This window comes from Cygnus atratus, chromosome 3, assembly GCF_013377495.2.
Source record: "Cygnus atratus isolate AKBS03 ecotype Queensland, Australia chromosome 3, CAtr_DNAZoo_HiC_assembly, whole genome shotgun sequence".
Taxonomy (NCBI): domain Eukaryota; kingdom Metazoa; phylum Chordata; class Aves; order Anseriformes; family Anatidae; genus Cygnus; species Cygnus atratus.
In genome coordinates, this window is record NC_066364.1 from 40,241,764 (window position 1) to 40,268,961 (window position 27,198).

Genomic DNA, 27,198 nt, shown 5'->3' on the forward strand with positions numbered 1-27,198 from the left:
ATCAAATAGATAAGGACTCCTCACATTCTAGGGAACCAGTTACCAAAGAGGGATAAAATACTCTATGAAGTGATGGGTTACCCTTTTCCCACCTGGGAATAGTGAGTGAATGGCTGTGTCGGGCTTAGCTGCCTGCTGGGGCTAAACCACAAGAAATGGTAGCAGATACCCTGTTATCAGAACTTGCTTATTTGCAAAATACACACAAGGTTCTACAGCTGCAGTAGCAAAGAGGAGATGTATTCCTAGCACCAAACAGATGAGTTGTGTTCAGTTGGGCCCTAAGGTACCATAAACTCTCCTGTCACTGAAGAAGGAAAATTACTGTCTGATTTGATGAGATTTGGTTTGCGGCTTCTTGGATGTGGTACTTAGGGACATGGTTTCATGGGTGATACTGGTGGTTGGGGGAAGTCTTTTCCAACCTTGTGATTCTTCTGTGATCCTATGATTCTTCTGTGATCCACACTAGTCTGAGGTAAAATGGATTCTTCTCAAAGCAGAGGGGTTATAAAGAAGGTCACTAATCATGAGAAAAAACATAGGAAGCAGTAAATGCCATACACAACCAGGCTATAGCGAGAACTGGAGCCTGCTGATGTCTCTCAACCTCTATTTCACTGGCAGGAAATCAAACACAGACACCACCAGAAGTACAAGATAAGAGAGAAATGCTGACACAACAAGGTATCAGTTTCAACTGGGAAACGGGTCACTGTCCAGTGTGTGTGTGCCTTTATGTGCATGTTTGTGCATGTACTTGTGTGTGAGAATTTCCAATGCTTGCCACCTTCCAGTGGGCTGGCACCTGATGTTTTGAACGTGCCCCACAGTTCCACCATGTGAAAATGAAGTTAGCTTAAGTCTGTAAAGGCACAGCAGAGACATCTCACAGGCAAATGTGTCTAGACCAATCATATCAAAATAGTAATCCACCCAAAGTATACCAAGACCCACAGTCTATATCATTCTAGCCATCTGATCACATAGTGTCTGTGGAGGCTTTTGATACCTCAGGCAAGGAGGCAAGGAGAGCAGTAATCTCATCTGGGGATAGTTGTGAGAACAGTCACATGGCTATGGTTATCTCAACATGAAGCTACACATCCAGTGTAGACCCACCTTTACTTTCTCTTCATAATCACAGAGTCATTTAAGAGATATAGCTGCAATGAAGTTGCAGTGTTTAAATTGGTAGCAAGCCATAATGTATTCAACAAATACCAACAAATACAGGAGATAATTCAGAGCAGACACAGCAGATCCCTGGGCATCTCAACTCATTTCATAAATTTCAGATGAGACCCATCACTGTTTCCATAATGATGAACACAGTCATTTCAGTAACTGCATCATAAATGAGTAAAGCCCAAGTCTATTGAAGAGATGAACTGTGATCATTTTTAGAACAGCAACAAGAAAAATTAGACTTTCATTCTGGTGTGCCATTGTTAACATTAACATTTTTTCTCCCTCTCTTTTGGAGTTGAAATATTTAGTAATTCTTGTCAGCTGTAAAATTATTTCACTTGAGGCTGTTTAAAGCCCTTTCTGAAAACTACTTTAATACTTTCTGAAAATGTCTTTTTGTTGTTGTTCAAAAATGCAATTCATTTACTCTCTTTTGCTATATTGAAGGGAAATATAACCTAAAACTGCAAATTTTTGTATTTTAGATAAACAAATATAATGCTTATTATGATTTTTTTTTCCTTCTGGCTTCACAGAATATTTATTTTGATCCAAAATGTTTTTTCCTTTATTTTTCTATTTGATATTACAAACAATGAAAACACAGTTATTCATGAACGCCTTTCTTTCAGAACTGAAAATTCTGTTCTTGCTCTGCCACAGACTTCAGATGCATAATTCTGAAAGACCTGCAGGCATGGATAGGTGTAATAAAGATGGGCTTTGGTCATCAAAACAGGGAAAACTCTAGGAAAAGTAATTTTGAATACATTCAAAGTATTTTCCTCATTGACATTAATAAAACATTAAACTAATTTATTTATTTTTAAATGAGTTTTAAAAGCTAAATCTTTTTTTTTTTTCTTTTTCCCTGCCTTGACAAACGTTTCTTATAAAATAAAAAATGCAATCCTTGATTTGATAAGTTTTGCAAAATAACCTTGGGAATGGTGGGCCAAATGTCCAAAAGACACATTCCCTTATTGTAAATGCAGCTGCATAGAAAAATGGTTGATAAAGAAGCTGGAAGTTTAAATATCACATCCTTCTTTGTCCTTTCCATCTCATTTTCTGTCTTATGCATAGACCTTTGGAGAGATCACAAAGGTTTTTCCACTATCCAGAGACAAGGATTAATGTTATAGAAGTTTCTCACTATTTTTATACTTAAGTCCAGCAGTCTTAAGGAAAGGCCCCTTCCAAACATGTTTGAAAGTTAATGTATTCTCTATTTCCATTAGCAAAATGTTAATAAACCCAAGTTTTTGATAACTGATAGTATTTTATTGAGGTAACCACAGTTCATTAGTAAATGAAGCTATTTGTATTGTTTGCATTTAACTACAAGTTAATACAGTATTAGAAATTGTTTTGTGTGGAAAAAAATATACAAATACAGTATATATACACTGTTTATAAAGTATTCATACAACTAACAATTATGAATAGTGACAGGGGGCTTAAAATGAAACAGTTGTCAAGTAGTTGACATTATCCTGACTATTCTTTTTTCTTATAGGTATGTGGAGTTAGAATATTAATACATTTGAATATAAAATGATATTTTTTTTTAATGAAACATTTAAAAAAACAAAAACAAAAATAAATAAAAGAATGGAAACAATGAGATTTGCCACCGAATCTCTGGAAACAGAAATAGAATTCTGAAATAGAAGAAAAACTCAAAGATAATATTGGGTTATATCATTAACTGTGACATTATTAGATTGTCGTTTATATGCGATCATATTCTACAGGATCATTGAAGTATTCTCTAGAAAAAGTTCTTAAGTTCCTTTGTTCAAAGAACTGCTGGATTGAGCTTAATTAAAGTCTATTTTAAATCCTTACTGCAATATGTTTTCTCCGCTGAGCTCATGCTATATCTAGTCACCTTTGAACAATGTCTGCTATTGTAATTTTCAAGACTGTGAATTGTAAACCAATGCAAAGTATTTTTCTATTTCTGCTTTTAGTCTATGCAACTTAAGCTTCAGTGAGAATCACAGTGAAAATTTCCCGGAATAGGTTTCTTGGGCAGATCAAAGTCACCATTTTCAAAGAAAATAAGACTTGCTATACCAGATTCGACCACACATTAATTGGCTCTTGCCTTGGGCAGCAGATTCAGAGTGAAAAACAAAATCGTTAAGGAACACTTTTGCCAGTTGTGAAAAGGCGAAATAACTGAAAAAAAAATTGGAAAGGCAGTGCAAAATTTTTGTTTTCCTACACTAATACTTGAAGGCTAATGAAGGTTATATCAGCTTCACTAAGCTACATATTTTACATTATTAAAATCATCAAATGATATTTCAAAAAATCTTATCTCTTATACTTTCAGCCACAGTATATAGAGAGAGTCTATGACTTGGTGAAATATTAATTCCAGGGGTAAAATATATGCATTAAAATATAAGATTTTGTCCTGGTTTCAGTTAGGACAGAGTTAATTTTCCTCCTAGTAGCTGGCAGGGTGCGATGTTTTGGATTAGGATGAGAAGAGCGCTGATAACATGCTGATGTTTTAATTGTTGTAGAGCAGTGCTTACACCAAGCCAAGGACTTTTCAGCTTGTCGCTCTGTCCTGCTAGCGAGCAGGCTAGGGATGCAGCAGGAGCTGGGAGGGGACAGACCCAGGACAGCTGACCCAAACTGGCCAAAGGGGTATTCCATCCCTGTTTGAAGTTTGCATATCTTTGTGTATCAGCTCGTTTCCATCTTCAGCATGTTTTGCCCTACTAGGGAACTTAACACTTATTTAATATAAAGTATGTACATTACATTAATTGCAGACAAAATTATGCACATCCTGATGGATTCAGCAGAGTGATGAGAAAAAATCACAATGGATAAATCATCACCTTCATATATAAATGATAGAAATGAAGAGGTAGGTTCTTCCACACAGAAATGGATGAGTACCTGTGTGAGATTAAAAAACAAAACAAAACAAAACAAAACAGTATTTTTCCTTTCCTTTCCTTTCCTTTCCTTTCCTTTCCTTTCCTTTCCTTTCCTTTCCTTTCCTTTCCTTTCCTTTCCTTTCCTTTCCTTTCCTTTCCTTTCCTTTCCTTTCCTTTCCTTTCCTTTCCTTTCCTTCCCTTCCCTTCCCTTCCCTTCCCTTCCCTTCCTTCCCTTCCCTTCCCTTCCCTTCCCTTCCCTTCCCTTCCCTTCCCTTCCCTTCCCTTCCCTTCCCTTCCCTTCCCTTCCCTTCCCTTCCCTTCCCTTCCCTTCCCTTCCCTTCCCTTCCCTTCCCTTCCCTTCCCTTCCCTTCCCTTCCCTTCCCTTCCCTTCCCTTCCCTTCCCTTCCCTTCCCTTCCCTTCCCTTCCCTTCCCTTCCCTTCCCTTCCCTTCCCTTCCCTTCCCTTCCCTTCCCTTCCCTTCCCTTCCCTTCCCTTCCCTTCCCTTCCCCCTTTTTTTTTTCCAAAGTAGGAATAAATAAACAAAACAACAAAAAAATAAAAGTACAGGTGAAACTCTAACATATAAAACTTAAAGACTCAGCTTTTGTCCTTCTGACCTTCAGTCAGCTTCTGTCCTTTTGTCCTTCTATTGCTGAAGTTACTTTGCTATAAATAAAGAAAGAAATAGACTCACTTTTCTGTTCCTCACTACAAAGCTGTTTATATCCACAATCAAATTTTCTACTGAAATGGATAAAGAGAAGGTTCATTATCACATCAGCTCTAGCAAAATAAACTTTCCTACAAACTAGTGCTACTACAATTTAAAACTCTTCTTGCTGATGTAACAGTCTGCCAGGATTTGATTAGCAACAGCAAGGGCTAGGTTCAATTTCAAGGGGTCATATCAAATTGAGTCCCCATCTAAAAACCTGAGAAAATTAAATTAAACTGTCTGGGTGCTCAGTGAGCTGTACTTCTCTGCTCTCAAATGATGAATCAACTGGCTTAATGAAACAGTAAGATGTTGAAGGGAGTAAAAAAAGAGGAAAACAGACATTTAAACAGCACAGCACACAACAGTTGTCTATCTATTTGTAAAACAAGAAACAGTACTCTCCTTTTTTTTTTTTTTTTTTTTTTTTTTGTTGAGTGAACTATTGTGGTAGTTGATCTGCTTGCAAACTTCTCCCATAACACTGAAATATTTACTGTGCTTGCAAAGTGTGATGGCTGTATCAGCTATTCTGCTAGGTAGCAAGAGCTCAGCGAGGATCCAGCTGTCTTGATCCTGCAAGCTGTGCACTAGCCTCTCCAGTGGCTTGGGGAACTGCTTTTGTTCTGCAAAGCTTTCTGCTCTTTGTCAGGAGGACACAGTATGCAGAATCACGCAGAATTTGTAGCCTTCATAAAACATCTGAAACTAATGATCTTTCCATAAGAATACTTTTCAGGAAGATGTGGGAAAAGGATTTGAAAATTTACAGTTAGAAGAAGAAATCCAGTTGTCCCATGTTCAAGGTATATGCTGATGCCATTCATTCATTGTTTGTACGAAAGAAGCAGTCACACCCTGTCTCTCCTGATAATAGATGAAGTGTAAAGGAGATTTAAAAGACATGAGAAAAGAGCTCCAGTGGAGAAGGTTTTGGACCATGGCCAACAGAGTCAGCCCAGCAAAGTTCTCCTTAGCCCTGAGCAATGCAGCTAGGCACTCCTTTTCACCTCTATGCACTAGCCAGATTTCAGCAGCTTGTAGTGTGGCACTCACAGTGCTAGTTATTATGGTCCCCAGTGAAAGGCATCGAACTTTCTTCAGGCATCACCTAAATTAACTGCATCTAGAGCAGAAGGTGGCCTCTAGATGCTACCTTGACTGCCAGAAACCCAGAGGCTGACATTGCAAAGACTAGCATGAAGTCCCTTTTTAAAACTAACCTTAGGTTCATATCCTTTAAAGATCCCTACTAATCCAAAATCCTTAAAAGAACTTATAATCTGCTCAGTCAGTAGTGTATTAGACCCTTTCATCTGAAGGCAAAGAACTCCATAGGCAATTACTAACCCAGGGAGCTATTCATGTCCCTTATCAATGAAGATATGAAATGTTAATGAACAATGCATGATTAGCCATTTAAAATCAGTAGGTCATTTTGAAAAAAAGAGTTCCCAGTCCACACCCCTAAAGAAAAGAAAGGCAATGTACCCTGAGTGATTCTGGTAACTAATCAAATATATCCCACATGCTACAGCAAGACCTATAGCGAGATCTCTATTTAATAAGGCCTCAGACTGTACAGCAATATCAGCTTTATCCTAGGTGGCAGCTGTACTTATCAAAGCCAATGTCTGCAGAGTCAGAAACTATTTTTAATCTGCAAAAGCAATTATTCATTTATTCATCTGGGTTTTGATTATATTTCATCACTACTACATTCAGTGGCAAGCAATGTTATAGCTAGACCTAAAGCATTCTAAAGTCATTCTGATGCTGGCTAGAAACTGCTGGTGAAGAATGATTATTTAAAGCACTGTAGTCCCAAGCTGTCCAACCTTCAACATTTTAATGCTCAATATGATCACCTTATTAGAAATATAACAGACAAACAAACAACAAACAAAAACCTCAAATGAATGACACATTCCTAAATGTGAGAGTCTCACTGTTAAAGCTATTTGATACTGGTTGCCTTTCTGGCCTCAACATGAATGAAGCTTTTTTTCATGGGAGTAAGGCATACCACTAATAGCAGTAAGTAAGGGAAATTTTAGTTTAAGCTAAATAGGCCCCATGAATATTTTGACTATCTTAGTTCTATTTGGCTTTGACTATCAGGTTAAAATATGACTTTATTTGATGATGATGATGATGATGATGATAGCTAGCCCCTCAGGAGTATCGTTTTTGACTATAAATGTCTGGACTGCAAAATCATGTTAACCTCCCCTGACTTCTTTGAGGGTCATTGAATAGGAGCATTTCTATTGTGTGAGGTTCTATTCATCCTAAAGAAGATGCCTCAAATATGATAGATCAGTATCAACAGAAACAGTAGCAAAAAGCTGTACAGCCACTTACCACCTATGAGGAGGATATTGAGAAGGTAAGGCCAGACTCTGCAGAGTGATGTGTGGCAGAAGATGAAGAGACAATAGGCATAAGTTGAAACAAGATGAGTTCAGACTGGCTATGAGGGAAATCTCTCACCCAGAGGACAGTCAAGTGCTGGTGCAGGCTATACAAAGAGGTTGTGCCGTCTCTGTGTGGAAATTTTAATATCAGTCTGGATACAGCCCTGACCAGTCTGGTTTTGACCTCACTGTTGCTACTGTTTTGAGCTGGAGATTGGGATGGAAACCTCAATGTTGAATTATTTTATAATCCTAAAAATGATCAAATCTTTGGAAAACATGATTTATATAGAAGGTTTGAACAAAAAGGTCAGTTTAACCCAAAGAAGAGAGACCCACTAGCTTGTAAATATATCAAGAGAAAGGGGTAGGAAATATTTGTTCTCTACATCTTTGATCAAGAGGGCAGGAATGGACTTTAAATGAAGCAAGAAAGATTTAGCTAAGACATTAGGAAAATTCTATCTGAATGGGAGAGATAGTGAAATAGGAGGATTAAGTGCCAGAAGAGACTGTGAAGATGCCATCACTCAAGGTTTTAAGACAAACTCCTGTCAGGAAACTTACTAGAATAGATGTTTATGTTCAGGCAGAAGGTCTGAACTGAGTAACTTCCTCAAGTCAAGCACTGCTATTTCCACGAGCTTCTTGCAACCTTTAGAATTATCCTCTGGCCAGCTCAGTCCTCATTTTTCTCACAGTTTCTGTCTTTTGTTCTCTCATCTGCATCCTAGCTGCTGTTCCTTCTTTGGCAGCAAATTGCAAACTTTTTCTCCCTTTTGCTTCCAAATTTCCCTTCCCTTCCTATATCTCAGTCAACCAAGCCCCCTCAGAGTATGCTCCCCTGCTTCACTACGAATACTGGTGTACTGTTACTGTTTCTTACTTAATTTTACTTATTCTGCTTTGATCATACAGTAGTCTATTTCTCACTGACTGGTATCTTCTCTTTAAAGTCTTGTAACTAGCAAAAGAGCAGTGAGTACATAGCAAAGCTCATTTTTAGATGTTTTGTTTCAATACCCAGCACCAACTAAAACTTTCAGCGAAAATGCATGAAAAAAAAAACTGCTTTCATTTTGAAGCCCTGCTATAAGAAGGGCCTTTCCTAACATTTCTGTGGTATTAATGAATTATCAAGTCATACCAGTGCTTCTAGGAAATGTAATAGAACATGAACACTCACAAGGATTTACAGGCTGGTCCTTAAAGTGAAGATGGAATCTTTGAAAAAGATCAAAGGAAAACCAAAAATTAAAGAAAATTCTACTGAGCATATGAGAATGCTTAAGCTTTCACTTTGTAAATGGGATACAGTTGCAGATGAATGGCAAAAGACATTTCTGTGACCCTAACAAGAGACCTGTCTAAGTGAGTGTGCTATTATCAGAAATAATTGACAGAATGTTTTTACACAGGTAAATAAATAATATTTTCCTAAGCTGGAATTCCTGTCTTTAAAAAGGAGAAAAGGAAGGGCTGAAATGTTAAAGACCTAGGCAGCTTAGTTTTAATTCTTCAGAAATAGGGAAACAAATCATAACCATTATCATAAAAAAGTCCAAATGAAAACATAACAAGTAGCAGACAAAATCAATTTAGTAAGAATAAATTATGTCAAGTTTTTCCACCTTCCTTGCTGGAGAGGGTAACAGCCTTGTGAATAGAGGAGAAGTAGTAAATACACATATATTTTGACATCAATAAGACTTTTGACACTGCTTCACAAGCTGACGGCAAAAACATAGATTAGATAACAGAAAGAGAAAGCTGCATAGAAAAACCACTAAAAGCGTGATTATCAGTGATTCACTCCTAAAACAGAAGGATGTATCAAATGCATCTGTTTAGGTCCAGTAGGTCCTGAATAATACAGTATTTCCACTAACAGTCTGGAAAATGGAATCAAGAGCTTGCTAATGACATCTACAGAGATCACCAGGCTCCGTCTGGCTGTAAGCAGATTGGGGAACAGATTTCAAACTCAAAGTGTCCGTGACATACAGTTTTCACTTCACTGAAGGCAGGTGCAAATTCTACCTAGGCAAGAGTAATGAACTAAATGATCCTGGGTAGGGAAGAACTGGAAGAGAGGGCAGACAGCCAGATGTGAACCAGAGTGAAAATGCTGAACATCAATTCTGATATATAAACAAAAGTGTAATCCATGATATAAGTGAGACAGCCTGATCTCAATCTATTACAATCGTTGAAACTTCACCATTTCAAACAAGACATTGGCTCATGAGAAAAAGATCCAGATACGATGATAATGTCCAGCAGTTTGAAAAAGGTGTCTTCAAAGTAAAGACTGAGAGAACTGGAATTATTTATTTCTTTATTTATTTTTTAAATCAATTTTAAAGAATATTTCTGATTCATACATTTTGTCTGTTACATTAATAATTTTGGTAGATATGTGTGGTGGGTTTACCCTGATGGGCAGCTAAACTCCACCACAAATTCTTTCTCACTCTTTCTCCTCAAAGGAAATGGGGGTGAAAATATGGTATAAAGGGCTCAAGGGTTGAGATAAGGACAGGCAGATTGCTCACTAATTGCTGTCATGGGCAAAACAGACTAAACATAGAAAGATTAATACAATTTATTGCCTATCACTAACAGACTAGAGCAGTGAGAAACTAAAAGCAAACTAAAACCACCTTCCCCTCTCCCCAACCTCTTCTACCTTCTCCTACCAAGTGGTGCAGGGGAATGGCGAATGGGGGCTGTGGTCAGACCCTAATGCTTCGCCTCTGCCGCTCCTTTACGGTCACTCTGCCCCTGGCTCCACGTGGGGTCCCTCCCACAGGATGCCGTCCTTCCCAAACTGAGCCTGTGGGGGCTGCCCACAGGCAGCAGCTCTTCAAGAACTGCTCCAACATGGCTCTGTACCACAGGGTCCATCTGTCAGGAGCTCCAGCATGGGCTCCTCTCCACGGGCTGCAGCTCCGGCCTGGAGCCTGCTCCTGTGAGGGCTCTCCATGGGCCACAGCCTCCTCCAGGCCACATCCACCTGCTCCACTGGGGGCTCCTCCACAGGCTGCAGCGTGGAGATCTGCTCCATGTGGGACCCATGGGCTGCAGGGGGACAGCCTGCTCCACCAGGGGCCTCTCCACAGGCTGCAGGGGAACTTCTGCTCTGGCTCCTGGAGTACCTCCTGCCCTCCATCTGCACTGACCTTGGTGTCTGCAGGGCTGTTTCACACTTCTCTCTCTCCCAGCTGCTGTCACGCACCAGTTCCTATTGGATACGGCTGGAGCTGGCTCTGATCTAACATGAGGCAGCTCCTGGGCTCTGCTCACAGAGGCCACACCTGCAGCCCCCCCTGCTACCAAGCCCTTGCCATGTAAACCCAATAAAATATGATAAGAGCATTTCTAATAACACAAACTAGTTAAAATAATGTATTATGACTAACGTTTGCACCTTTTCTTCTTAGTAAGTTGTGCTAAAATATGTGACCACTCTATCACAAAAGATTAAAACAAAGATGGCAAGCAAAAATAGCTGAGATATATTTGCATATTTCATAGTTGTTAAATATCACTTTTTTAAAACCTGAGACTCGTAATTGAGGGAAAAGTATATATTTCACTTTTTAGAATACATGGGACAAATTCTTTAGTTACAACAAAGTCTTGTATCTCTATTGCCTTATCTAGTAGGAAAAAAAGAGGACAAATAAAAATATTTTTTTTCATTCCTTTCTAGGCCTAGCTTCTCAACTGGATGAATAAAGACTCTTTAGACGTGACAGCATGAGGAAAATCTTTATATAATTAAGGTCCATGTACATTTTATATAGAGAACAATTAAAAATTAAGGATACTTGGTTAAACACACAGAAGGAACCACTGAAATATACTTCGGATCTGTTATCTTAGAATGTGATGTTGCATTCTCTGAGCAGGGACTCTCCAACTTCCTAAATGTGATTTCTTAAGTATTATATAACAGATGAAATCTGGGAGCAGGCTTTAGGCAGAACTGGTAAGTCTTTTGTTACTGTGATCTGGCTGCACTTCCTTTGTGCATTTTTTCCTCTGATGGTGCTTGGGCTTTGGGAAGAGAATGTGGCTGAACAAATCATGTGTGTATTCTGCAAATTACATTCGTTTTCCCAGCCCTGGACCTGTGAACCCAGATATGTCCTTAGGATGATGTACTCACTGATGCTTCCTGTTCTACTTTCTGCACCTCAGGCTCCATAGGAAGGGACCCAGATGGGATAGGAGTGGCATTCAGAATTGATCACGGATCTGGGTCTCGGGGTGTGCTGTGATGGAGTCCCACTGGACTAGCCCAATTCAAGTTTGCTTCTGCAAGAGAACTTAAAAGAAAGTCCCATTAATTTCTTTGGTGAAAAAATACGTCTTCAATTGTACAACGTGAGTAAAATCCTTATAATTTATTAGAAAGTTATTTATATGTCTCCCTGATTTCCGTACAATTACAAAATATTTTAGAGATAGAAAAAAATGCAATTGTCACAGGCTATCAGAAACGTTCAGAATCTGATACAGTAAATCTTAATGGGTGTGAAAAACACAGAATTTTGTAGCAGAGTAGAATATATGGTAAAGTCAGCAGTCCCAATTTTTTTTAACACATAAACTATCTGACACTTAATGCTGTGCAGATGCTTTTCAAAATACTGATTGTGGCTTCCTCTGCATTGTCTAAATTAATTCACCTAATCTGATGTTTGTTTGTTTGTTTGTTTGTTTGTTTTCTGATCCTGTGAGGAGAGAACTAGATTAATAAAAACACTCCTTCAATGTTTCTCTATTATTCTTGCAATCCAGCTGATCGATTTTTGGGACCAAACAAGAAAGTACAGCCCTCCAAATGAATACATCTGAATGTGTCTCTCAGGTTCCTTTGTTATCTGTTAAAATCTTTCTTGCAATTAGCACCAAATGAAGTAAGACACAAATCATTCTGATTTCTGTTTTTCTGATATATTCAATTTGTATATTCTGTCACCAATGTAGCTGTGACTTCTCTGGAAATGGTTCCATGGTCAGGACATCCATGATTCACACCACCAGCACGTTATAGAAGATCAGTCCTTACTAGTGGAAATGTGTAGATAATTAACTGATTATTCATAACCTGCTTCAGTGAGGACTTTGCGGACACAGTTCTCCATTAAGTGAATGGATTCATGGCTCATTTGGATTAGACAAGTAACTCCATCTTTATTAAACTGATCTGCTTCTGCATACCTCCCCTCTCTTCAGAAATTCAGAAAACCCACATCTACTTTTACATTTCAGTTTCTCTCACTCCTCCTCTCCCTCTGTTCATCAGATTCTCCTTCCTCTTTCTCTTTCTTTCTCACCATTGTCCATTTATATATAAACAGTTATCTTTTAACCTCTGTATTCTCATACTCCACGTAAAATTATTTTCTGCATCTCCATTGTCGCTTCTCTCATTTTTTCACCTCCCACTCTTCTGCTTTTTTCTCCATTGCTCCTTTCATATCTACATTTCTTCATCTCTCTCTAGAATCCATTGTTTATTTTTGCAGGCTCCCATTTCATTTTTTCCTCTGTGACCTTCCTCCTGATACTTCATGTTATTCATTAATATGCCACCCCTCATCTCAAAAGTGGAAAAAAAAACAACACATTCTTCTTATGTATGGATGGCATATACAATTTTTGTGTTATCCATGCTCATAGTTCCACCTTCCTTTATTCAATAACCTGTACCAGCCTGTATCCTCTTCTTCTTTCCACAATTTTTTTCACTTCCTGGTTGGGTAAATCATTCCAGATACCTCCTTCAGTTTTGTGCTACCTAACGCACTTTTCTTCCTTCCTTCCTTCCTTCCTTCCTTCCTTCCTTCCTTCCTTCCTTCCTTCCTTCCTTCCTTCCTTCCTTCCCTCCTTCCTTCCTAGCCTTCTTTGCCAAATTAGACGCTCCTGATTGCCAGAGACTTAATATTGTCACACACTACAGTTGTCTTTTGGAGACACTTGTCTCCAAAATAGATCAGTGCCTCTGCTCTCCAAAAGGTCTGGATGCTTCAGCTTTTGTTTATTATAACTATGTTTTCTCCCATGTCTTGGTTTGCAAGAGATTTAGCACCTCAATTCTCCATACCTTTATTTGTCTTTCAGCCCTCTTTCTCACCTTAGTACTGCCATACTAAAAATGGAAGTTCTTTGTTGTACTGATATATTTTCCTTTTTCACCTTTATAGACCAATGTGAAATTCTTTCATTTTCGTCTCTTGTTCTTTCATTTTCATCTCCTTTTGCTGCCACAGATTGCATTTCCCTGACTCCCAACTCTAGTTAACAGAAAATACCTATTTATTTATGTATATTACATCCTAATTCATTTTCTCACTACATTCACAGTATTTGTTTTTCTATATCTGTATCAAATTGACAGTCTGGTAGTTACAAGATTCTAACATTGGTGTAACTTTCTGAAATGCTGGTAAATATGAGTACAATCTTTTTTATTTCCTTACCTGAGTTTCAGTTCGCAGAAATCTTTACCTTTGTAGTTGCTCTCTCTTCATATAATGTCTTTTAGAATAAATTATGCAAAAAATCTGTGAATACTGCTGATTATAAAGAGTGGAAATCCCTAATAACTATTCACAAACATATACTTATTGATTACTCAAGCTGTAGCCGCCTTACTTGGGCTGTAATATAAGAATGGCATTATCTGACATTTGAGTTGACACCTCTATGGCACCTGTAAAGTAATATCATCTTCATCATACTGTGAAGTACGTATATGATCTGTATAGATGAGTAAGTCGTCTGGCAAGTCTTCCTGGTATATATCAGTGAAGAGAAGGAGCTGCCTGTAGAGAGGGTTCAGGACACTTGAGTTAGTCCTGACTCTGTCATCTATTAAATAAGATTCCTAAAATTAGTTTGGGTAAATGCTATGAACAGGATTTCCAGATGGTGATTGTACTTGTGAATGTTTAGAGATGAATATTTAAAGGCCCTCAGGGAGCATCATAATTAGAATCTTACTAGATCTGAAGGTCTATGAGATCTCTAGTTGAAAAAACAGATTCTACCAAGGAAGACAATCTCTTGTCTTAGTATATCCTTCTAGAAATGGATGAAAAATAAATAAATAAATAAATAAATAAATAAATAAAAGCACAGTCTTCATATTTGGCATACCTAATACTTCTTGAGTGAAAATATCAAATTAAGTATTTAATACTCTCAAGATTCATGAGTATATGAAGTCTTAATTAACATCACAAGAAAATTTTCCAGCAGAAAAATGTCAACACTTTCATTCATCTCAGTTGAATCGATCTCATGCTCATATGGGAAATGTCAGAATCTCTAAATATAAACGTATAAATATTGACAGTTTTCAGGGTTCTTTTTCATTCTACACCTAATAAAGGTGAATGACAGTGACTTCATGAGTCTTAAGCAAGCCTGGAGGAACTTTCTCATCTCTGATGTGTAACTTGGCAGAGCTCTAATGTTTACAAAATGTATCAGATGGATAATATTCTTTTACAAACTCAAGTATATTAAAGAATGAGAAGCCTTTCAAATTTTATGATACCTTAATGATACCTGTAATATGAATGCTAAATAAGGATAACACTAATAAATACATATCCAACACTATTATTAGGAAATAGTTTTGCAAAATAAATATATGTGTGCCTAATTAGCACTTCAAAAAGTGATGAATGTATATAATGTTGAAATAGAATTATTTTTCTCCATAGTATAATGAATATTTCTCCATAACATATTTTGCTGAATAATTTGCATCATGTGCCACCCCTTTATGAAAAACAGTGTTTGATGAGAAAAAAACAAACAAACAAAACAGTTTCTTGGAATTTACTTACGTATAGTGAGAAAGCAGAAACTGCTCATGTTTCAAAGATAAGCTGGCAACTGTCACAGTAAAACTGACAGCTTCACAGTTTTTTGGCATTTAATATAAAACTTTTCTCCTGCAGACACCTGTTTAAGTCAGAACTTCTTGAAATATTTCTGACCTTGTGGCTGAAGAGCAGAACGTGAAGACCATAAGCTCTGGATATACTTTACAGATTCAGAATTAGTACACTAAGGCAAAGGATCCTGCATTTATTTGGTCTTTATCATTCTATGATTATCCTCCCTGACTGGTGTTAACAAGGCAAATTCATGTTCCGTAAAGTATAATCACTGACAGTGGCACTGTGTCTGGCTGCATGGCTTCAATCTTGAATCTGAACACATACCTTCAGACTTTGAAGTGGACTAAACACCTGCTTGAGAATTTTAGGGAAATACAGCTCCTGGTTAAACACTGCAAGATATTTGGAGTATGGGGACAGGAAAGTAGGTAGGGACATACTGTGTGTGAACAGTAAGTAAGCTGGGTAGTGAGGGTAAGGGCAAACTTTTGCCCTTGCAGCCCGGTAAAGCTGGATGTATTGAGCAGGTTCTGGAAATGCATTGGTGGAATTTCATACCTTTAAAACCTTTAAAAGGGATTCTCTCTTTAAAGAACACTTTTATTTCTGTCCCTGAAATGATGACCCTCTGGATATGGTTCAGGCAACCACAATGACTGGGGGAGTGGTGAGGCTGATAAATATTGGTTTTACTATTATAATCTTACAGTTTGTGCTTTGTTTTGAAGATTTGTCATTTGTTTTATTTGATGTCTTTCAGACACATTTGGTAGAGAGTTATGTAAAAGAAAAATTTGAAATTCACTCCAAGGGATATGTGTTTTGGAAAGCTATGCTGACATGCATAGCAGGCATGTTTAGAAGTAATTCTGATTTGAATAGACTGCCTAGATATTACATCAGTAAAAAGTAACATTGAAGAGACAGAATGATGTTACTTTGTCAAGCTTTAGAAAAAAAAAATCAAGCTGTTTCCCAAGACTCATAATTGAACACATAGATATTAATTAGCTGTACAACTATTTCAGTGCTTTTCTTTCTAAACTGCTGTCTTAACATTTCTTAAATTAATGATACTGAATAGCTACAAAGTTTGTAGATCATTTATTTTGGGAAAGCTATTCTGTAAAATGCTGCTGAAGTCTTCTGCATTCGGTATCACGTTGTTAATGGCCACATTATGTATGACTTTAAAATTAAAGGAATGGTCTTCAACATTCATGGTCTTTTACATTCATGCTCTTTTTACATTCATGCTCTTTTACAATCTCTTTCATTATATGTTGTCTTACATACATGCTTACATATTTATGTATGTGTGTATCTACGTATAATAAGGTATATATAGGGTTCATTCACGTGTGCATGTATATATGGACACATACATTCACACATGTATCATACATGGGGAAAATGCTTAATGAAAAGTCCAAATAAGAATAGCAAATATAGAGCAAATATGTTGAGTATGAAAGAAGCCATGTAGCAGATGACAGTGTGTTAGACTGTCAACTTATAGATGATTCATTGTATATGAATCCTTTCATCTAATATTTGTAAGCTCACAGCAGGCACATTCTCTAGTCTACTGCAGAAAGTTTTATTGATTTACAGAGGCAAAGCAAAATTTACCTGAGGCAGCAGTTCTTCTAAAATGTTGTCGGTATCAGAAGAAAATAAAGAAAATCTCATTGTTAGATATGATTTGTGATACAATTCCTGTCATGCGCTGACTATTAAGGTCCTTTAAAGGAAGAGATCTTTACTGACCACACAGAAAATACAAGGAACACTTCTTCCTGTAAGAAAATCAGTCTTGAAAATTTAAGATTTTCCAGTCCCTTAACCTCCTATTAAAGACCACTGACAGGATTTCATTCCAAGGCGAACTTTGCATTATGCAAAGTTAGCTGTGATATCAGAAGAGAGAAAAAATGCAGGGAAACAAATAAACAAACAAACCAACTAACCAACCAACCAACCAAACAAACAACAACAACAACAAAACACAGTAAAATGAGGTCCACAACATGATTCTTATCAAAGTCCATGCTATTAAAGAAATGAAATTGCAGCTATACAAAGCTAAAGATACCGATTATGTGTAATGGTGCAGAACCAGGTTGCATCAGCATTGAGTTTCAGGCAGTTCACCTGCATTTGCAGAAAGTTGAGCAAGTGTCAACTCCCACTTAGGATGCAGCTGATCATAGTGTTACAGAAAGTCAAACTGACAGTTAAGAGGAAACAAAAGGTTCTGGGTCAAGTCTCTGCTGGGTTTTAATTCGTTCTCATTAGGAACAATAATACACCAACATGCTTGTTATATTCTGAAACTGAAAAACGTGCATATGTATGGAATATGGTTAAATTGTTTGCTTGGATAGAGGAAAGGCAAGTAAAGGCTTTTTTCTTTCTTTTTTTTCTTTTTTTTTGGATTAATTTCAGTAAGTGTGTGTCTCTGTCTGTCCAAAATGAGTCATTCTAGTGTTAGGTAATATATTGTCTGGGCTAGGTGAACATGGCATGATAAGCATACCATCAGGTATCCTGTCTCTTTTAATTGCATTCATTTCAGAAGGACCGATAAACATTAGGATGCTTTAATTCTGTTCATTTCAATGGGAGCAATAAACAGAAGCCCTTTAACACCCCTTTCTGAATTGTCCCACTTGACTAAATTTGATCTAATTTAAACAGGAGAGACTGGATACAAGATTTATTTAACTCTTTGCCTGGCAAACTGTTCATTTTGAAGTTATCATGCTAAAAGAAAACTAATTGCACTAGTAAAAATTATTATAGATATGATGCTGTAGCTCCAAATACAGTACCCCAGAGATACTTAATTAGGTAACTCACTAGCTGCATAGGTCTTAAAATATTCTCCACACCCATACATGTAAACCTGTTTAACATACATGTTAAAGTTAGTACTGTCATATGGGTTGCACAAACGAGTCATTGTAAAACAGATTATACAATGTCTGATATTGAGATGATCTATGTAGAAAACATGACACTTTTCTTCCCATTCCATCCTTCGACATTTTTGGTGGCTTGATCCTGGCCAGCAGTGAAACACCTATACAGCTGCTTGCTCATTCCCGGCCCCAGTGGGACAGGGGAGAAAATAAGAGCAAAAGTGAGAAAACTCATGGGTAGAGATAGAGTCAATTTAATAAGTGAAGGAAGGAGATTAAAAAAGCAAGTGATGCAGTGGCAATCTTAACCTCCCACAAGCAGACCAATGCCCAGCCAGTCTCAGAACAACTGCTGCCTTGGAAGACCCCCCCACCATCCCCCCAAACAACTTTTTATTGCTGAGCATAGCACTATATAATGTGGAATAGGCCTTTGGCCTACATTTACCTAACATAATTTTACATTGTGTCACATTATGATTTTTTTAAAACGTTCTCCCATTGACAGAGATTTATTATGGACTCATGTTAACTCCTGTTGAAGTTAGTAGTTAACTTTTGGGGACTACACACACGCCGTGACCTAGTCTGCTATAATTCAAGAGTGTCCTATTATTTCTGTTGTCAAAAATGCCAAACGGCTGTTCTATCTTTTCACATAATGGATATGGTATTTCATATTTAACATAATGTACTCAATAGGTGCCTGGTAAAGTTTATCTCCTTAAAGTTAATGAGAATCTTCTCATCAGCTTCACTTGGATCTGGTTTTAATCCCACATCCTTTTATGCCTTATTTTCAGTTCACAGTGCATTAATATAACTTGGTCAAACAGGCTCTATCTATTTTTCTATCAATTAATTCAATCCATCTGGCCTTTATTAACATAATACCTCAGCACATCCCAATATTACATGAATGTTATTTTTTAAATGTTGTGGCCAGAATTCAACTAAGAACAATATCCTGCTTCTACTTTTTTTCTCCTAGGTCAGGAATTTTCAACCAGTTTTATAGGGAGTTGCAAATGTCTGTATCTGTGAAAAGTTGTTTTTTTTTTTTTCTCCATTTATGTTTGAGTCAGTTTTGGTAAATATACATATACATCTTGACTATATTCCTTCAAGAATGTCTGTGCTCTCTGTCATGTTGTGACTTCTGACCCTGAGCTTCTGATTTCTTGGAAAACATATGAAATCAGATTGGTATATATTAGTATATATAATATCTTTAGACAAACATGTTAACTCAAGTGGACTGTGTATCCTTAGAAAGAAGAATAAATATCTCAGTATGCTGTGATAAACTGTTTAATAAAATAAAATAATAATGAAACCCTTCTTTTCAGTCCAGGCTGCTATTCTGCCATACATTTTATTGGTCTTAAAGGTAGAATTCTTGGCAGAGAACTTGTCCCATGGGCCACATAAAGGGCACATGGTACAATTCAGCATAGTGTGACTATAAATGACCAGAATGGAGTCCGAAAGGTCTGCTGAATTCAATATCTGATTTATGTTTCATGCCGGGGTTAGGAAGTTTTGAATGTGATCCAGGCAGAACGCTAGGTTCATGCTAAAGCTGGAACCATCCAGGTGAGAGAAGGTATGTGGAACAGGAATGTTTCCTGGTGATTAATACACCCAGCGCTCTTCTTTTCATGGAAAGACATTTATGTTAAAAATTCTTCAAGTAGTCATATGTGATATACATTTATAGGCATGTGTGCTATCCATTATCTTTTAGTTGCAAGTGTATTTTTCTTTGGTAACGCTTTTCGGTGGAATTCATTATAAAAGGGAGGGTAAAGTCAAGTCTAGTGAAAGTGTAATTAATGAAAAAACTATGCAAATAAGGTAGAGTAGAGGGTAGTTTTGTCTTTTTTTCAAACTATCAGGAGCTATTTTGTAAATGAGCTATCTTTGCTGGACTTGGTTAGCAGATTCTCACCTCATTCTTCAACTGCTGCACACACTACAGTGTGTTCTGTATACAGTTTATAGGTACATACAGACATATGCAGAATATACACTTCATAATATATACAATATCGACCTTGAACAGTTCTAATTTATAAAAACTACTGATCAGGAAAAAAAAAAAGTTTAAATATTTTCTGAAAAATATCTTTGGACCTCACATACTTTAGCTACACATATACATACAATGCATAGTGTATGTGTGCATATGTGTAGATATATATTAGATACAGATATAGAAGGTATAGATATAGATAGATATAGATGATAGATATAGATATAGATATAGGTAGATGATATAGATGATACAGATAGATATAGATACATGGCTGACCAATCAAACATCAAGGGGAATACAAAGTTTTCTAGAAAATGCCTTTTTCCTAATTTTAGACAACTCTGGAGAACTTGCATCTGATCAGATCTGTGGAACTACTTATTTCTCAATACTTTCTAGGAAGAACACTTTTGACCCCTCAAAATATATATTTTTTTTCTAGAGAGAAAAACAGAAGTTTGGAAACAGATAATGGTTATTAAAAATGGTCAAAAGGAAAAGTTCTTTTAAATTATTTCTTTTCTAAGGCAACATAGAAATGTGAAGCATGCATAAACTAATAAACTTTTTTTATAAATAATTATATAAAAACCTACTAAATGTACAATTCTTTAATTTTCTGAAAATTACTGTAGACAGCAGAATAAGAGGTTGTAGAATAACATTTATCACTGCTTTGACTAAAGAATAATTATTTAAATATATAAAAACAAAGTAAGCTTGACAAATAATGAGCTGTTTGAAAAGCAGGAAAAAACACTTCAACACTTTTTCCTTGAGAAATTGGTTTGAATGGAAATTTTCCAGCATGATACTCTGAACAATGACATTTTATTGGTAGCCACTCCAAAATGATTACACACTGCTGACCATTTTACTTTTAAGATGGTGTTTATTCATGTATTTTAGCAACACATTTTATTATTCTTTGCTTCTTTGCCTGTACTAGAAAACATAAGGAATGAGTGGGTAAGGAATTGGCTGTATGGTCTCACTCAAAAGAGTTGCAGTCAATGGCTCAATGTCCAGGTGGAGGTCAATAAGGAGTGGTGTTCCTCAGGGGCCAGTATTGGGATGGGCACTGTTTAACATCTTTGTCAGTGGCATGGACAGTGGGATCAAGTGCACCCTCAGCCAGTTTGCAGATGACACCAAGCTGTGTGGTCCAGTCAACATGCCGGAGAGAAGGGATGCCATCCAGAGGGACCTGGATAGGCTTGAGAGGTGGGACTATGCAGACCTCATGAGGTTCAGCAAGGCCAAGTGCAAGGTCCTGCCTCAGGATCTAGGCAATCCAAACACAAATACAGGGTGTGAGGAGGAGAATGTATTGAGAGCATCCCCGAGGAGAAAGACCTGGGGGTGTTGGTTGATGAGAACCTTGACATGAGCAGGCAATGTGCACTTGCCCAAAAAGCCAAGTTCCTGGGCTGCATCAAAAGCAGTGTGTTCAGCAGGTCAAGGGAGGTGATTCTCCCCTTCTGCTCTGCTCTCGTGAGAACCCACCTGGAGTGCTACATTCAGCTTTGGGGCCCCCAGCACAAGAAGGACATGGACCTACTAGAGCAAGTCCAGAGGAGGACCATGAGGATGACCAGAGGGCTGGAGCACCTATCCTGTGAAGACAGGCTGAAGGAGATGGGGCTGTTCAGTCTGAAGAAGAGAAGGATTTAGGGAGGCCTTATAGCAGCCTTACAATACCTACGTAAGCCTACAGGAAAGCTGGGGAGGGACCCTTTATCAGGGAGTATAGTGCTATAATGCCCAGAGAAGCTGTGGATGCCCCATCCCTGGAGGTGTTCAAGGCCAGGTTGGATGAGGCCCTGGGCAACCTGATCTAGTGGGTGGCAACCCTGCCCATGGTAGGGGGGTTGGAACTAGATGATTTTTAAGGATCCTTCCAACCTGAGCCATTCTATGATTCTATTATTCTATGATTATTTATATATATATATATATTTTTTTTTTTCCTCCAACCATTTCGGTAGAGACTCACTAGTTTAGAATGTCAATGGTCAGTGAACCATTCTCATGTTGAACCTTTGCCTTAGGAGACTGACAACCAGAGGGTTAATTAACTTTGGCAGACATTTGTGTACTTCCCTTTTTTTTTTTTTTAAAGCAGTGAAGAAGAACTAAGATAATACTGTTCAAATTTTGGCAATAAACATACTTAATGGAGTTTTAAATGGTATTTAAATTATGTCTAAGTAGATCTCTAAACTCATTTAGCAACCAAATGACTACTAATGCTTTAGATAAAAAGACTGCTGTACTGGGTAATGATCTTTGAAAGGAAACTAATATGGGTCAATAGAAAATTCTCTATCATATTAGTTAACAATTTATGTTTTATTTTATCTTAAACATGTTGAGGGTGGATTGTTTATTGTGTTCTTTCTTTGTCCAGCAATAGAAGCTGCAGGAAAAAAAAAACACTGTGTAGACTTCATAGCAAGGAACTTTGTACTGCTAATTATGATTCTAGAAGGAAAAAAAAACACACACAGGTCTTTTCAGGAGTCTCATTTCCTTAAATGATTCACTAGAAATAAAAAATTATTAATAATAATATTGTGAATGGACTCATGAAGCTGGGGATGACATTAACACTTGCTCTGTGTAAATGTTTCTGTAAGGAACACAAGGTACGTTGTCTGGGTTTTGGGCAATCACAATTTATTTATTTATTTATTTATTTATTTATTTTATTGCATACCTTCCAGAATAATAGCAGAAATAAAAGCTCAGAAAATTGACCATAGATAATTTATTAAGATAGGAATACGTGAAGCTTTTTTACCAGTTTCATCCATCTGTCTAGATAATACACTAGATGTAATTCTTTCCAACTAGCTTTATCTATCTGGACGTTAGTTATCCAAAACTTCACCTAATGCTAGCTATTTAAAACAGCTATTTAAATCTAAATCAGAGCTAGATGATATGGTTTTTCTGTATAGTCAGTAGAAATCTAACCAACACTCTCACTTATATTTAGTATGTAACTCTTCTCACATTAAGACAGAAACACAGGCTTGGTCAGATATATTCTAAACTAAACTATTAGCAGGTAGAGATTTCTCTCTAGTGAGTTTAAAGGAAAGCTTGATGACTGCTTTAAACTTGAAGCCTGATTTCTCTGTGAAGATGAATTCCACAGCAGGGGGTGTCTGTTTACACAACAGACAGAAACATCCCACTAGTTCCATTGTAAATGCTAAAAAAGACAGAAAACAAATTAGCTGGTAAACTAGAGAAGAGAATATACTAATTAGCACATGGTTCAGTATAAACCTAAATGACAGATAGAATAACACAAAAACATTTTTGCTTAAATAGCAAAAAAATTACCACATCATCACCATTACAACAGATTCAAAGCAGATACTAATGATTAACCTTTTTAAGTGTTCCTTTGTTCAGCTTTGTATCACTTTGTTAGGCTGCTATTTAAAAACATCCAGAGAAAGCACTCTCATCACTATTGTTAGAAAAGTGTATATATTTAGTTGGCTCTCTTTTTATACCATACAGCCTTCATAATTGCATCTTCAAACATGGTAACTATGGTTGCAAACAGCAGGTTAAACATTTCAGTCATGACCTTTGCTTGTTATCTTCTACTAAATTTGTTGCATGACCAGGAAATTTCTGTGTATGCTTTTTCTACCTTTTACTTTCCTCACCCTCACACCCCTGCATCCTGTCTGCCAGAAAGGAGGAACAGTAGCATGCCTTTACACAACTGTATGTATGATCATTTGCATTGTCCCCTTTTCCCTACTCTCCTTTATATACAAACACTTAAATAGGCTTTTGTTCATCTTAATTATTTACCATACTAAGAAACTCACCATGAAAAGATCAGTTTTACATTTGTGTTTACATTTACTGTGAAAAACAATGTAGGCTGATAATGTTCTCCGGATGATACTTTCCACCATCATGTCATTTGATATTTAGAAAGGGATAGATATATATGTGGTGGTGTGTATTAAGGGAAGTTATTATGAATATAATACAGGCAAAACATTTTAAAAAGTACAAAAGAACAAGCAGCAGAACATGTCTGTAAAGCAGCAGTGAGTCCTAATGCAATAAGATAAAGAAATTTAGAAGTGTTGTGAAGGGATTTGCTGATGGAACAGTAACATTCCTGACTATAGGGATACAGATGGAGCACAGTTTTCCCTGTAGGGAGTGGCCAGGTGAGAGCGCTGCAATCTACAGCAGTCCCCAAGCACATAGGTGTGAACTGAATTGCAGCAGGATGAGGTGAAGCATGCCGTTGGCATCAGGACTTCAGTATGAAGTGCTAAGCAAATGGGCAAACATTGTCAACAAATATGAGCGAAATAGACCTGTGTTGTAGAGGATGTGCTCCCACGCCCCAGGTGAAGGGATGAAGGGAGCAATTTAACTTTTTTTTTTTTTTCTGTTTTGTATCACAAAGGGTATGTGTTACTAAAGTAAGAAAACTGTAGAAGTCATGGCCAAAGAAGAGAAAAGGCTGTATCTGAAGTTTGTGTGGACACAGGACAGAAAGAGAATTTTTTAAGAGGTAACAAAATTCACACTGAAAACCCAGAGGAAGAACACTATCTGATTACACTTGCAAACTGCTAACAATGATGTTTCTTGAGAACACAACCTGAAACAGCAAGACGATGTCACAACAAACATTCCCCAGAGTGCTGAGTCTCCTCTTTGCTGTCTGCATTTGGTGTCAGGAACGTGCTGAAAATCAAACAGTGAACAGAGACACTAAAGCTGTTTTTGGCTGGAATGCTTGGATGTTTATAACTTATGCATATTTTTAAAAGTGTGGTCAAAACATGAAGCACAGCAGTACAGCTCAGCCATATGTGTGGTCATGAAGTTGGAAATATGGATGCTTTGTTGTATCCTTTGCAAGGCAATTTTACTCTGCTGCTTTTGTTGTTAGCCCTACCAGCTCACATACTCTTGCTGCAGGCCATCACTTTTGACCTGTAGTTTCAGAGATGCTAGGTAGAATCCTGCTCTGCTGAAAGCAGGACTTTTGATTTCCATGGCTTTGTCTAAATTGGTTGACCAAGGAATACTTCTCCGTGCCAAGCGGAGCTGCATGTGCTGGCTGCATGCTGAACTTTTGTCCCAGTAAGGGCACACCAGGAATGCTACCAGACCTTCCTTTCTTCTGTCTTGTTTTTTTTTTTTTTTTGGTTGTTTTTTTTTTGTTTTGTTTTGTTTTGTTTTGTTTTAAATAAATTCTATTTGTGGGGGCCAGGAAGGAGTCACTGCACTCCCTGGCCAGGACTGATTCTCTGCTTGGTCTGGATGTGATCAACAGGGTTAAAATTTTGCCATGGGATTAAATCTTCTCAGTGCAGTCTTGTGTCTGTCTCCAGTGTGCATGCACATACATACTTGCTTTGTCTGAATATTTCATCTGTAATTTCTTAGTCTTTTTTTAATTCACACACAAAAAATAACAGTTTTCTATTTAAAAAAAAAATAAAAAAATAAAAAGTCCATAAGCTCATAAGCTTTCCTCCTAGGAGAAGGAAGTGAAAAAACTAAAACAAAATGGCATTTAATGGCACCAGAACCTCACTTACCCCTAAGTGCCACTTCTTTTACATCTTGGTCAATGTGTACCTTCTTTGATCAGATACATGACATGCTCACTGCATATTGTTTCAGCAGAAAGACCCACACTGTACCTAAAAGCAAGAATAGGCCAGAATATAAAGATAGATGGATAAACTGGAAGATATTTTCAGACTTATAAGTCTGAACAGGAAATGAGAAAAGTCAAAACAGTGCTTGTGAAATGATGTAAAGACAGTGATGTAAACACATTTTTCACATCTTTTACAAGGTGCAAGACTGAAAAGTACAGGAGTATATTGTAGCTATAATGCTTTGGCCCAGCAGAGGCAGCTCAGTACAGGATTTTAGTTTTCCAAGGTAAGGAGCCCATAAAAACTAAGCTTTGGAATCAGAAAAAGGAATGGTCACTTATTAGAGGAGTGAGAAAGCATGCATGCTTAGATCCACCTGGAAAAGATCGAAAATGCTGTCCCTACCATGTAAAGTTAGGTACTCAGTCTGTTTTCAAAAAGGACAGAGGGAGTTAAGAAATACTTTGTTAGTACAATAGTTGTAAAAGATTCTAAAAATTTTCTGTGAATAAATCATTTTTGTGCATTATATTCCTTGATGATCACTATTTATTATTATTGTTTCCACTCAGGAAAGCTAAATGTATTGGAACAGATTCCTCCAGCTGTGTTTGGCTTGCTTGAATTGTTGGACAGGTCTGAAAAGAAACTGGAGGCTGGCTGCTGTTGCCTGTTCAAGATTTCCCCTGAGGTGAGAAGAAAGAAAAACCTTGGAAAAGACAACATAGTTGCTTTTTCAGCTCTTACACTTTCCTGTCAGGTTAACCATCATGTAAGGAGTAACAAAAGACTTGCCTGCTCTCACTTGCACAATGATGAGGGCACCTACAGTTTAAGAGCTAAGGAGTCAGTTCCTGAGGACTCAACAGGGTCCTTAATAGATTTCTTTAATCAGTCATTATCTCATGAGGATCAAACATATTAAACGCAAAAAGGTAGAACTGAAAGATTAAATTAGGACATGTACAAAGCAATGAGGAAAATAAGAATTATTTCAATCCTGACCATCTCTAAGATTATATGGTTTTACTTTGATAAAAGCAGGATATTTGTGAAATCAAATAGAGCACATGCATTTAAAATAGGGAGTCTTATATAAAGTTGATCCATACTGCAAGAGAACTAAGGAAAAAAAAAAAGAAGTTGACCACTGCCAGAGTTGTGGCAGTCACCATTAATGTCCTTTTAAAAATGTCTTTGTAGATTTTTAAACAATGATATCAGACTAGAGATAGAATTAGCATTAAATACGGATACAACAGAAATGAGACCTGTATCAACTCCCCAGATATGTCATCTACCTCTTATTTGCATGTGTTTTCCTTTATATAAGGAAAAAAAAAATCTTACCATATCACACTGCAGTCCTTTAATAATATTATTATATCTTTTAAAGAAAATTAAAATTTA

General features: G+C 37.2%; 1 long non-coding RNA gene across 2 annotated transcripts; it reads left to right on the plus strand.

Annotated features, from left to right (window-relative positions):
* Positions 1 to 628: 628 nt before the first annotated feature.
* On the plus strand, positions 629 to 26,787 carry LOC118254338 (uncharacterized). 2 transcript variants are annotated; one of them, XR_004780657.2, is made up of 4 exons: positions 629 to 687; positions 11,436 to 11,621; positions 24,576 to 24,683; positions 26,361 to 26,787. It is a non-coding gene; the product is annotated as an uncharacterized LOC118254338 (long non-coding RNA). The 2 variants fall into 2 exon arrangements; XR_007708125.1 differs by lacking the exon at positions 629 to 687 and adding an exon at positions 11,083 to 11,223.
* Positions 26,788 to 27,198: the final 411 nt, after the last annotated feature.